Raw genomic sequence first — 11,499 nt, forward strand, 5'->3', positions numbered from 1 at the left:
CTCGCATAGCTGTCTGCTACACTTCGCTGCTGCCACAAACGGGTATCCAAAGGACTTGCTAGTTCAACCTCCACAATCAATAATACAATATTACAACGGAACCGGTACATCTTGCTTGGACATGAAATTTGGCTCAGAAGCGATCACAAACCCCTTAAGTATGTGTTCGAGTCCAAGGAGCCTTGTCAGCGGCTGGCACGGTGGGTTACCTCGCTCTCAGAGTTTAACATTACAAACTTTGAACATGTACCAGGGAAAAGCAATGTGGTCGCTGACGCGTTGTCAAGGTGTCACAATGTAGCAGTGGTGAGTGAAAGGGGGAGGAAGATGTGTCGTGGAATGTGAGGGAGTTGATACGGAGTCAGGAAGGTCACCCCCAGTGGGGGGAGGTAAGGAAGTTTTTGAGGGGTCAGCGTGCGGAGTTGAGGAAGTCACTTCCAGCCCCAGTGGATGAGTTTGTGGTTGAAGATGAGGTGTTGTATCATCTTGGTAGGGTTTCGGGTATACGGTCTGAACCAGTATACCAGGCAGTCTTGACACCGGAGTTCCAGAGGACTGCAATGTATCTGTGTCATAACATCCCAGCAGCAGGCCATGGAGGGGAGTCGAAGACGTTGCAGAGGGCACGTCAAAGGTTCTATTGGCCATCCATGGGTAAAGATATCAAGGTCTATGTAGCCTCTTGTGACAGTTGTCTGAGGTAGAAGGCACATAGGTTGGCGGCGGAACCTTTGCGGAGGTGGCCGGAGGTGAGTACTCCCTTCGAGAGAGTACACATAGATCTCATTGGGCCGCTACCACAAGCTCATTCAGGGGCGAGGTACATATTTGTAGCAGTGGATGCACTCACACGGTTCACTGTGGTGAGTGCACTCCGTTCTAAGTCGGCAGAGGATGTGACCCAGGCCATGGTGGAAAGTGTGTTAACCAGGTTTGGGGCTCCTCAACAAGTTGTGTCAGACCAAGGGTCAGAGTTTATCAATCAAGTATTTCAAAGCATCGCGAGTGTGTATCAATTCAAACATACTCCAGTGCTGGCATATCGACCATCGGCGAATGGTTTGGTTGAAAGGCACAATGCTGAAGTAATCAGTATTCTGCGGCATTTGGCTGCAGATGATGTGCTTGCATGGGATCAGAGTTTGTCGATGGTGGAGTCGGCGCTCAACACGGCGTTCAATAGGTCGGTGGGAGAAACCCCGCATTTTTTGTTGCATGGGTTCGATCCCCGACTTCCGTTCACGACGTTCACAAGCAAGCAACCGCCATGCTATGCGTTAGACTTCAAAAGTGTTGTCTGTAGGCGAGCAACCAAGGCATTTGACTTGGTGAAACTACATTTAAGAAAGTCGACAGAGGTAGCAGAGGCATATTATAATGCGCGGAACAAGGTCCAAGCAAAGGTGATCAATGAAGGTGATAGGGTATTCGTGAAGCAGATGCACGCTCAGGCAGAAGGTAAGTTGGCACCCAAGTTTGTGGGGCCATGTCGGGTAATTAGCAAAAAGAATGCAGAAGTGAAGGTTAAGGTGCTAAACACAGGGCATGTGTTCTCCTGTCACCCAGACCGCGTCTATACACTGACCGGTCAGGCAAGTGAGGAGCCATACCCTACGGGGAGTGTGCCAGGGGAGAGCACACCAGCGGCTGAGAACATAGGTAGGGGTACGAGGAGTTGGCAATCAAGGGTAGATAACACAGAGCAGCCTTCGCAGGACCGGGGACAAGGTCCACAGGCGACGGTGACACATCGCTATCCGACCCGCTCTCGTGGGGTCATGAACACAGGAGCATAGTATGTACTGTAGAGTAGTGCATGACCAGGGTAGTTTTTGTAGAGTGTGGGGTAGTGTGTAGAGTGTGGTGTTGAGTGGTGCATGGACATGGTAGTTTTGTAGAGTGTGGGGTAGTGTGTAGAGTGCGGTGTTGAGTAGCATGTGTAGTGGGTGGTGTAGTGTTGTGGCGTTTGGACGCCTGGTATGGAGTGTGGTGTTGTGGAGTACATAGCGGCACAGGAGGCCAGGTTGTGGTAGGTACGGTGAGTATTGGTGTAATGAGGTCAGGTGCGTCAGGACGCAGAGCCTGACTGTTGAGAGACGTGGTGTTATAATGAGGTCATCAGTTGTTGGGTTGACCAGAGGTGATGGTGTGTCGGAGTGGGTAAGTATTATGGATAAGATTATAATGTAGAATTTCAAAATTTCAGGTGTTGGTGGTTGCAGTGAGCGAGCCAAGTAGATATACTAATTTCTCATTAATTAAGTTGTTACAGGAATCTCGCTAGAAGCGAGCCAGTGGCAGTATGATGCTTTAGTGACATTAGTTGTGAAATTATTTTAATGAGGTATTTATTGTGATAATATATGTGTATGTATATACTGTATATTACCTCATCGGCACCATTACTGAGTGTTAGGCTTGAGAAGGTCCCCCGGGATCATGTCACAGAGCTTCAGGTAGAGTAGAAGGGAAGCTATGAGGCTACACTCAGTTATTCTAGAAAAAAAGGGGGGTGGAAGTGAAGCCAACGTGACGTTATAGGCGAAATTCGCCCCCTGACATCAAAGCAGGGATAAGGGCCAGCTGCAATGGTTTTGCAGCTGCGCTCAGGCTATATACGGGGAGAGAGTAAGGAGCCGAGGGGGTTATGTAATAATGGGATCGAGCCAGGGGGCTCCGAGGGAATATTTTGCAGGTACAGCGGTCGGGAAGGTGTGAATACAGGTGGACACACTCTGGGCGGATGGGCCTAGACCAGAGAGCTGTGAGGGATCTACAGCGTTCTGGGATTGGTGCCCTGGAACGAGACGTCAGCACAGACCCAAGGGAACATGACCCTGGGGTAGGAATTTCCGTTGCTCTGGAGGCCAGGATCACGTTACCTCAGAGCAACGATGGGACATTGACAACATTCACCAGGCTGGACAGCCTGGGTTTTGTCTGGGTCATGGAGGATCTATGACCTAGCAACCATGGGACACGAAGACAAGAGAAGTGATGCTGCCAATTGTGGAGGAGGCCAGTGAAACATTGTGTGATCATTGTAAGCCCTTATGTCAACAGTACAGGGCAAGATGTTAAATTATAATTACTAAGGATGAAGAACCTTAGATATATATGTGTTGTGTATATATTAATGACTAGTGTCATTTCTGTTTAAGTGCCAGCATTCTGGTCCATGTAATTTTATGGTTATGTTTGTATGTAATTATATGTCAGCAGTTTAGGTATATGTGCATTGTTGGAGATGGGAAAAATTATTACAGATATTTTACCTGTGCTATGATGTGAATATAATGTATATGTTGGAGAAGTGTTGTGAGTCATGTCGGGGAAAATTTTAATTTATTTCATCGTGTGTATGATGAACTTTTTGGATGATTTTGTAGTTGTACACATATGGTGGGTGCATCCTCCAGGTCCTTGCACTAATGGAACCATTGCAATGATGCATATGGGGACATATGCGTGTTTAAGGAGGGGAGTGGTGTTGTAATCCACAACTTAGTAGGAATTATTAGCTAGAGGATCATTACTACAACACTTAACGAATGATGATTGGAAGTACATGTAAGTAGACAGACTATGGATCACATATCTAAGAAAGGTCAATGGATTAAGACCGAAGCTGTTTAGCCAAATTAATAATTCCGGGAAAGAGGAATTATTCTTCGTCAGGCTTCTAGGAACAAGGTTACCGCTCTAGGGATAAGGTTAATCGGATTATACCTTCCTCAAGAGGCGTGGTGAAATGATTGAGGCCATGGTTGGCTAGAGTCAGTCTGATTGTGGAGGTTGAACTAGCAAGTCCTTTGGATCCCCGTTTGTGGCAGCAGCGAAGTGTAGCAGACAGCTATGCGAGAGCCTGTTGTGATCATAGTGACCAAGTTAAGTCTGCAGTATGTGAGTATTGAATGTAAGACTAACCGGGTGTGGAGCGTTGTAGTAATCATTCCGTATTAGGGACTTAGGCGGAAGTTACGAGTGTGTGTGGGGATCGCGGAGGTCAAGTGGTCTATGGGTATTGGAAGTGTATTGACCTAATAGAGTATGTTAATATATTATTATTTGTCAGAGTCTATTCTTTGTAATTAAATGACAAAACACGACGGCCTTTAAATACCTTCCATATGTTCATTCATTGTGTTCCAGTACAAACCTAGTGGTACGCCTCAAGGGTCTGGTGTGTGTAGGAGTACACGGTGGTAGTAACGGTTGCTGAGGCAAGGTATTATGTGTTGTGTATTCGCTGTGTTCGGAATGAACCGGGGTTCAGCGTCACGACATATGTCTAGTAGGGTTCAGTCAGTCATTTATGTCTAGTAGGGTTCAGCCAGTCGTTTATGTCTAGTAGGGTTCAGCCAGTCGTTTATGTCTAGTAGGGTTCAGTCGTTTATGTCTAGTAGGGTTCAGCCAGTCGTTTATGTCTAGTAGGGTTCAGTCAGTCGTTTATGTCTAGTAGGGTTCAGCCAGTCGTTTATGTCTAGTAGGGTTCAGTCAGTCGTTTATGTCTAGTAGGGTTCAGTCAGTCGTTTATGTCTAGTAGGGTTCAGCCAGTCGTTTATGTCTAGTAGGGTTCAGTCAGTCATTTATGTCTAGTAGGGTTCAGCCAGTCGTTTATGTCTAGTAGGGTTCAGTCAGTCGTTTATGTCTAGTAGGGTTCAGCCAGTCGTTTATGTCTAGTAGGGTTCAGTCAGTCGTTTATGTCTAGTAGGGTTCAGTCAGTCGTTTATAGCTAGTAGGGTTCAGCCAGTCGTTTATGTCTAGTAGGGTTCAGTCAGTCGTTTATGTCTAGTAAGGTTTAGCCAGTCATTTATGTCTAGTAGAGTTCAGTCAGTCGTTTATAGCTAGTAGGGTTCAGCCAGTCATCAGTCACTGGGTTGCCAGTGACTGTAGCGCCGCTCTACACATCCTAGAGATAATCTGAACCTTGTGTGTGGGCCCCAAAAACTTAGAGTTCAACATGCGTAACGCTTGGACTGCGCAATTCCCTTAGCTCTAGGTCACTACTAAGTATAGTTATTAAAATATTCATATTTTCTTGTCCTATGTTCTTTGCAAATGAGAGGTTAAAAGTTTTAACAAATATTAAAAAAAATAATTTCAGATTTGGAAATTTAGATAATGAGTTACACTTTTGGTTGATGTTCTCTTTGATTGTAAGACTCATGAAACAACAGTAAATAGGAGGCCTGATCGAGAACCGGGCCGCGGGGACGTTGAGCCACGAAATCATCACAAGGTATAGAGCAAAATGTCTTTAACGGAGGGTAGAAATAGCCTAAGTTACTCTATCCTTTTGAGATGTTTTTTATGGTCTCAATAAACGAACTTGAACTTGAGCTTCAATGGTCTCTAACTTTATATTCTTTATATTAATAACGACAAAAAATGGATGCAATGGTGGAACGTTTTCCAATGTTTTTCCAATAAATAATTTCTTACTAAGGTTCTTAACTTTTTATGTATCTAGAGATGTAAAATCTTGGTAATTGTATGATTTTATAAACAAAATCCAATTTCCTTAAAATTATATTATGAAAAAAGTCATTGCCGTAAGCCGGATTCATCCCAGATTTATTTATTTATTTATTTATATACAAGAAGGTACATTGGGATTGTGAGGATACATAGCATAGTAATTACATTCTTGTAAAGCCACTAGTACGCGCAGCGTTTCGGGCAGGTCCTTTATCTAAGAAACTCTAAGATGAACCAAGAACGTCAGATGACGTACGATGACCAAACCACACATCACAAGATGGAGAAACGACGACGTTTCGGTCCGTTCTGGACCATTATCAAGTTACCCACAACTTGATAACGGTCCAGGACGGACCTAAATGTCGCCGTTTCTCTAACTTCAGGTGTGTGGTGTGGTCATCATATCATCAGTCACGTTATTGAAATTTAAATTTAAATAAGTTTATTGAGGTAAAATACACACAAAGGGAAGGTAGCTCAAGCTATTCTCACCCCGTTCAGTACATGGTGTTAATACATACATATACACACATCACTAACAATAAACATATTACCAAACATTCTGAGAGATAAACATATACATTTCCTCCTTCACAAGTAGTATGGTATCAGTCGTACACACAAATACTTTTATGACCTAGGTATACTGTATAGACAATTTGCAAGAGACATGCAGATAATTCAACAAAAAATTACAGTCTTAGTGCAAAATTCTTATATCTCTCAAGAATATCATCAACCTTGACACGTTATTGTGACTCATTGTCCTCATATAACAAAAGCTGGATTCATATGACGCAACCTATCTCCTAATGGCTCATGTTTGGTTAACTAGGTGTATGTGGTCAAGTTAGTTTTACTAGTTCTCTTATTACATAGTCACCCCTGCTTGGCGACTATTTTTGATAATTACTTACTAGTTTTCTGTAAACAAGGACTGAAGTCTTTACGAGCTACCTATGATGTGGTTTACTAATGTAAACTGTAGACTATATATACTTCGATAAATGGTATACAGCCCCTCTCGTGTATATATTACTGTCAGCTTGCACTGGTGTTAGGCTTAAAGCCTATCATCCTCTGGAGGGTTATTAAGGCGACTACAACAGCCTACTGACCAAGCAGCCAGTATACTTTAGTCCCATACAGTGTCCAGGACTAAACTAAACTCTCACTGTATATACAACGAGAAACGGGACGCACTTCTCGGTGTATTCGTCCCCCTGATGCGATAATTTTTGTTATGAATTTTATATATACTTATTATTGTGAATTTGATTTTTTACTTCCGTGAGTGCATTTTGACCTGTTAAAGAACAAAAAACAATAAATAAGGAGACGGTTATAACTTTTATTTTTACATGTACAATAATGCAAAAATTATTAACGAATAGATGTTATTTTAAAAGATTTTGGCCCCCCAAAAATCCCAGCAAACAAGATCAACATGAGTAGAAAATTTGAGTGGCTTCAGGGTGGAGTGAAGCACTTCGTCACAGCTGGGCGGTGGATCCTTCTACTGAGCAGACATCTGCGCTTCCCACCACACCTGCCGTACACTCCATGTCACGTAGTAAATATTCAGAGTATATCTCTGGTGCTCTGTTAAGTCTGCCATGTTTTGGTCGCTAGATGAGTCGTGAAGCTGTGGTTAAAGATGGCCATCATGTAAGAGGTTGAAGGCACAACCTCTGGCTTGGAGACGTACCTGCCACATAACAGCAGCGTCCAGGGTCGTGGTACCCATGCCTGGGATATGGGTGGGTACAGTGGTATTGTACTCCACTGTAATAATGTCCAAGATAACGACAGAGGCGCTCCGCTCCAGGGATAGGGAAGCCTCGTGTTTCATCTGTAATTAGTACAGCAGCCTTAGGATGTAAGTTTAGTTGTTCAACAGCAGGTAACAGGAAGATAATCTCGTCATAAGGGTTGCTCTAGACGTCCCGCCCATTGCGTATTTTGTTGACGCGTCGGTGAGGGCTTCGGAACTTCCTGGTGTGGTATCCGTAGCCTTTACGGACCCAGTCCAACCCACGTAGGGGATTGGACTGGGTACGGTAATCACCTGAACGTCTTGGTTCGAAATCTCCGAGAAAGTCGTCGTCCTCGTCGACATCGGCAGCAGCCCACGACATCGTCAACACCGTAAGAAACACCAAACTTGTTACGTGCCACATCTTCATCCAGAATAAAGAAAACGGGAAAATGAATTACATATCGTTCAAAGACTGTAAATATTCGCTTTATTATTAAAGATACAAGAATAATCACAAAAAACACGTGATCAGTTATGCGTAAGTATCAGAAGAGAAAAATGAAAAAAAATCTGAGCGCTTTCGCGATTTAACGATTTTAATTTCGCGTTTTCAAGGAGTGCAGTAGATAGAGGGTCCGTCTAATTACCAAAAACTACCACATACTACACACGCTTCAGAAAACTTCCTGGCAATACGTTAGTAATGAATAAATATGATATATTAAGTTAGGCTGACCTAACCTAACCTAACCTATCCTAACCTAACCTAACCTAACCTAACTTAACCAAACCTAACCTAACCTAACCGAAGCTTGGATCGTCGACTTGATTTGGCGTCACCAGCTTTTTATTTTCGTCTAATTTCTTTATAAAAAGATACTTTTTCGGATTAAAATTATGTTTTTTCATGTTGTATGTTCAGCACCAACATTGTAATGAGTAAATATATCATATTTATTCATTACTAACGTATTGCCAGGAAGTTTTCTGAAGCGTGTGTAGCATGTGGTAGTTTTTGGTAATAAGACGGACCGTAGATGGGTAATACTTGGGTGTGGGCTTACATGACCCCTGTGACTTTAAGTATGATTTTAAAATGCAGTTTACCTGTTCCCATTATTCATTTTACATGTCACTTCCTTATGTTTTGTTTGTGTTTCTTAGTCTACTCAGGAGTAGGTGTTATACACACCTACACCCTTCTATAATCCCTCTCATGTTCTCCTTGAAAATGAGTTAAATCACGAAAGCGCTCGGATTATTTTCGTTTCATCTCCTATGTAGATACGCATTATCATAGACATCAAATTTTAAGGAAATTTTGATAACTTCTCTATTGATGATGAAGGCTTGTTTAACTAAGAGCAGTATATAATAGCTAGGAGCGGTCCAGATATACTTTATACATTTTGACAAGTTTTTGTTAATTAAATTTTTCACGTTTGAAAGTGAAAAAGTGATATGATCTACTTTAGCCACGTTATTGTGACTCATCGCCTGCATTTTCACGTTTGTTTTCAGTGTGAAGCACTTGGAAATATTATCTTACGATATGCGCGTTACCCCTCTGGTGATGCTTATAACCTGTGACTGGTCTGTGACTGGTTTGGTAGTGAAAGCCTCTCGTTATCCTGCCTCTCGGCACTGGAGGTACTGAGTTATATCTCTCCTCCCTAAGACAGGTCTAGGAATATGATCAAGGTCTATCCACAAGACGTTTCGACAACATCCGTTTTCTGATGGTCAAAACCGTTCGGTTTGGATACATTAGCTTAGGCTATCGTAGGGACGGTTAGGTTTCGTTAACTTACGTAAATTTTACGTTAGGTTAGGTTTGACTTGTTTAGGCTTGGCTATATTAGGATGGGTTAAGGTAGGTTAGGTTGGATTAGTTTAGGTTGTGTTAGGCTAGGTTAGACTGGGTTAGGCTAAGTTGAGTTGAGTTAGGTTGAGTTAGGTTTGGTAAGTTCTCGTGTTTTAAAATCCGTGAGTGAACCGTGTTGTGTAGGCTGCGACTTGCGTTCGTCTGCAGCACCACCACCTGGTTCCTCACAGCCACGTCCAACACAACACAGCTGCCCACTTCTCGTGTGGTAATGACAACACTTATCACAAGTACAATCTTAAATTATTTTTAAATTGTTTAAACTGTATAAAATTGGTTATACAACTTATTCCCAATTGTGTGCAGACTGAACATCACCAGGCACTTTACCCCTTGTAGGGCAGATATCGAACCCACAACATAACAATAAAAGCTGTTTTAGCAAAGCCAGACTATTTCACTGAGCTTAACATTAAGCTAAAGCCATTCAAAGCAGGCATTTAAGTGCCAGTTTGTTCAACCTATTGTCAACCAGAGGTTATCATCCATAATACTTTATCTAAATGGCATTAAATACAATTTTCAGCTCGTGAACCTCTCGCCCTTCACCTCACTCTGCTGCCTTTCTCTGCCGCTCTTTCTGTAAACGACTTTATAATGGTTCAGGGCGGACCGTGACACCATTTCCATTATTTTCTGATGTGTGTCCGTCATACGTTTTGGGTAGAACCGTCTGACATGGTTTAGACACAGCTGTCACACATGGTTTAGACAGAGCTGTCACACATGGTTTAGACAGAGCTGTCACACAGGGTTTAGAGAGAGCTGTCACACAGGGTTTAGACAGAGCTGTCACACAGGGTTTAGACAGAGCTGTCACACAGGGTTTAGACAGAGCTGTCACACAGGGTTTAGACAGAGCTGTCACACATGGTTTAGACAGAGCTGTCACACAGGGTTTAGACAGAGCTGTCACACATGGTTTAGACAGAGCTGTCACACAGGGTTTAGACAGAGCCGTCAGACAGGGTTTAGACAGAGCTGTCACACAGGGTTTAGACAGAGCTGTCACACATGGTTTAGACAGAGCTGTCACACAGGGTTTAGACAGAGCTGTCACACATGGTTTGGTTGAGTCGTCCGGCATGGTTTAGTTAAGCCGTATAACATGGTTTCAGTAAGCAAGGGTCGCCGTGGCCGAGTAGGCTAAGCTATTTCTTCATTCGCTGAGTCATTGGGGATTTTTTGAATGATTACTAAAGTTATTATTTAATATCAGTCAAATTTTACTTAGGTAGTATCGAGGAATATTGGCTTATACTGGGTATAGGTCAGGCTGCTAATTTAGTTTGGATCAGAGTACACGAAATGCATTGTTACAAGAGTTGAACTGAACGCGTCTATCAATGTTTAATAGGTCTACCAATGTCAATGTCTACCAATGAATTTTAGGTATGACTCTTGGTCACTAAGATGGGAGGGGGGGAGGGGCTACATAATTCCCCCGCCTTGGTGCCTTGTTTTGATAATCACTGACTACCGTGGGGGATAATACCAGTTTATGACTGCTCAGGTCATAAACCACAGCTCAAAGGTCACAACCACAGGGATAATAACCATTCGGTATGACTCAAGGGTTGACTACGCAGTTGACCAAATACAGCTGTAGGAGCGTATGATACCGGACGACATATAATAACCCACGTTCAAGCTATTGGTTACGATTGAGAAATCTGTTTAGTTAACATGTACGATATTGTGCGCATCTTCACGCGCATAACAAAGTGTTCCACTGCGCCGCTTCTCAGGAGAAAAGATCCAGGACAGGGGGGGGGGGAGAAATAGCCTAAGCTACTCTATCCCTTTGAAATGTAGTTGTTCTTGTTTCAATAGACATACTTAACGAAACCTGAAACTGAGCGGCCCGAAACGCTTTGCGTAATAGTGGCTTTAGGCATTGTATGTATTAGCTCTATCTGTAAATTCATCAATATTTGTATCACCAATATTTGTAAATTCATCAATATTTGTATTTGTATCAATGTATGTATGTACTTTACCTGAATAAACATTTGAATTTTTTTGAATTTTTGAACTTGAACTTGATCCAAGACGCAGGCAACACCACACAAAGAATCCGGGGCTGCAGTTGGCGCCATACTGAACCTCCACCGCGACACGCAACCACACAATGTATCTGGATGCAGGAAGCAACCACTGTACCAATTCCTTATGACAACATAATCTATGCAAAAGCTGTGACTTGGGGGGGGGGGAGGGGACGTAGAGGATTGTTGTGGCTATATCTGAGTATGTGAGTGATATGCTGTATGACAATACAGACCCGAGTATATACACTTGTTCACCACACATGTTGATAATTATACACCAGTATACATACTTATACGTGAAGGGAGGTAAAACAAAAAAT

The 11,499-nt window shown here is 42.8% G+C and overlaps 1 long non-coding RNA gene across 1 annotated transcript; it reads right to left on the reverse strand.

Moving 5' to 3' along the window:
- Positions 1-6,815: 6,815 nt before the first annotated feature.
- On the reverse strand, positions 6,816-11,261 carry LOC138363786 (uncharacterized). Its single transcript, XR_011228120.1, has 2 exons — positions 11,129-11,261; positions 6,816-7,664 (listed from the first exon to the last, which is right to left on the reverse strand). It is a non-coding gene; the product is annotated as an uncharacterized lncRNA (long non-coding RNA).
- Between the last annotated feature and the right edge of the window lie 238 nt (positions 11,262-11,499).

Source organism: Procambarus clarkii, chromosome 11 (genome assembly GCF_040958095.1).
Source record: "Procambarus clarkii isolate CNS0578487 chromosome 11, FALCON_Pclarkii_2.0, whole genome shotgun sequence".
Lineage (NCBI taxonomy): Eukaryota > Metazoa > Arthropoda > Malacostraca > Decapoda > Cambaridae > Procambarus > Procambarus clarkii.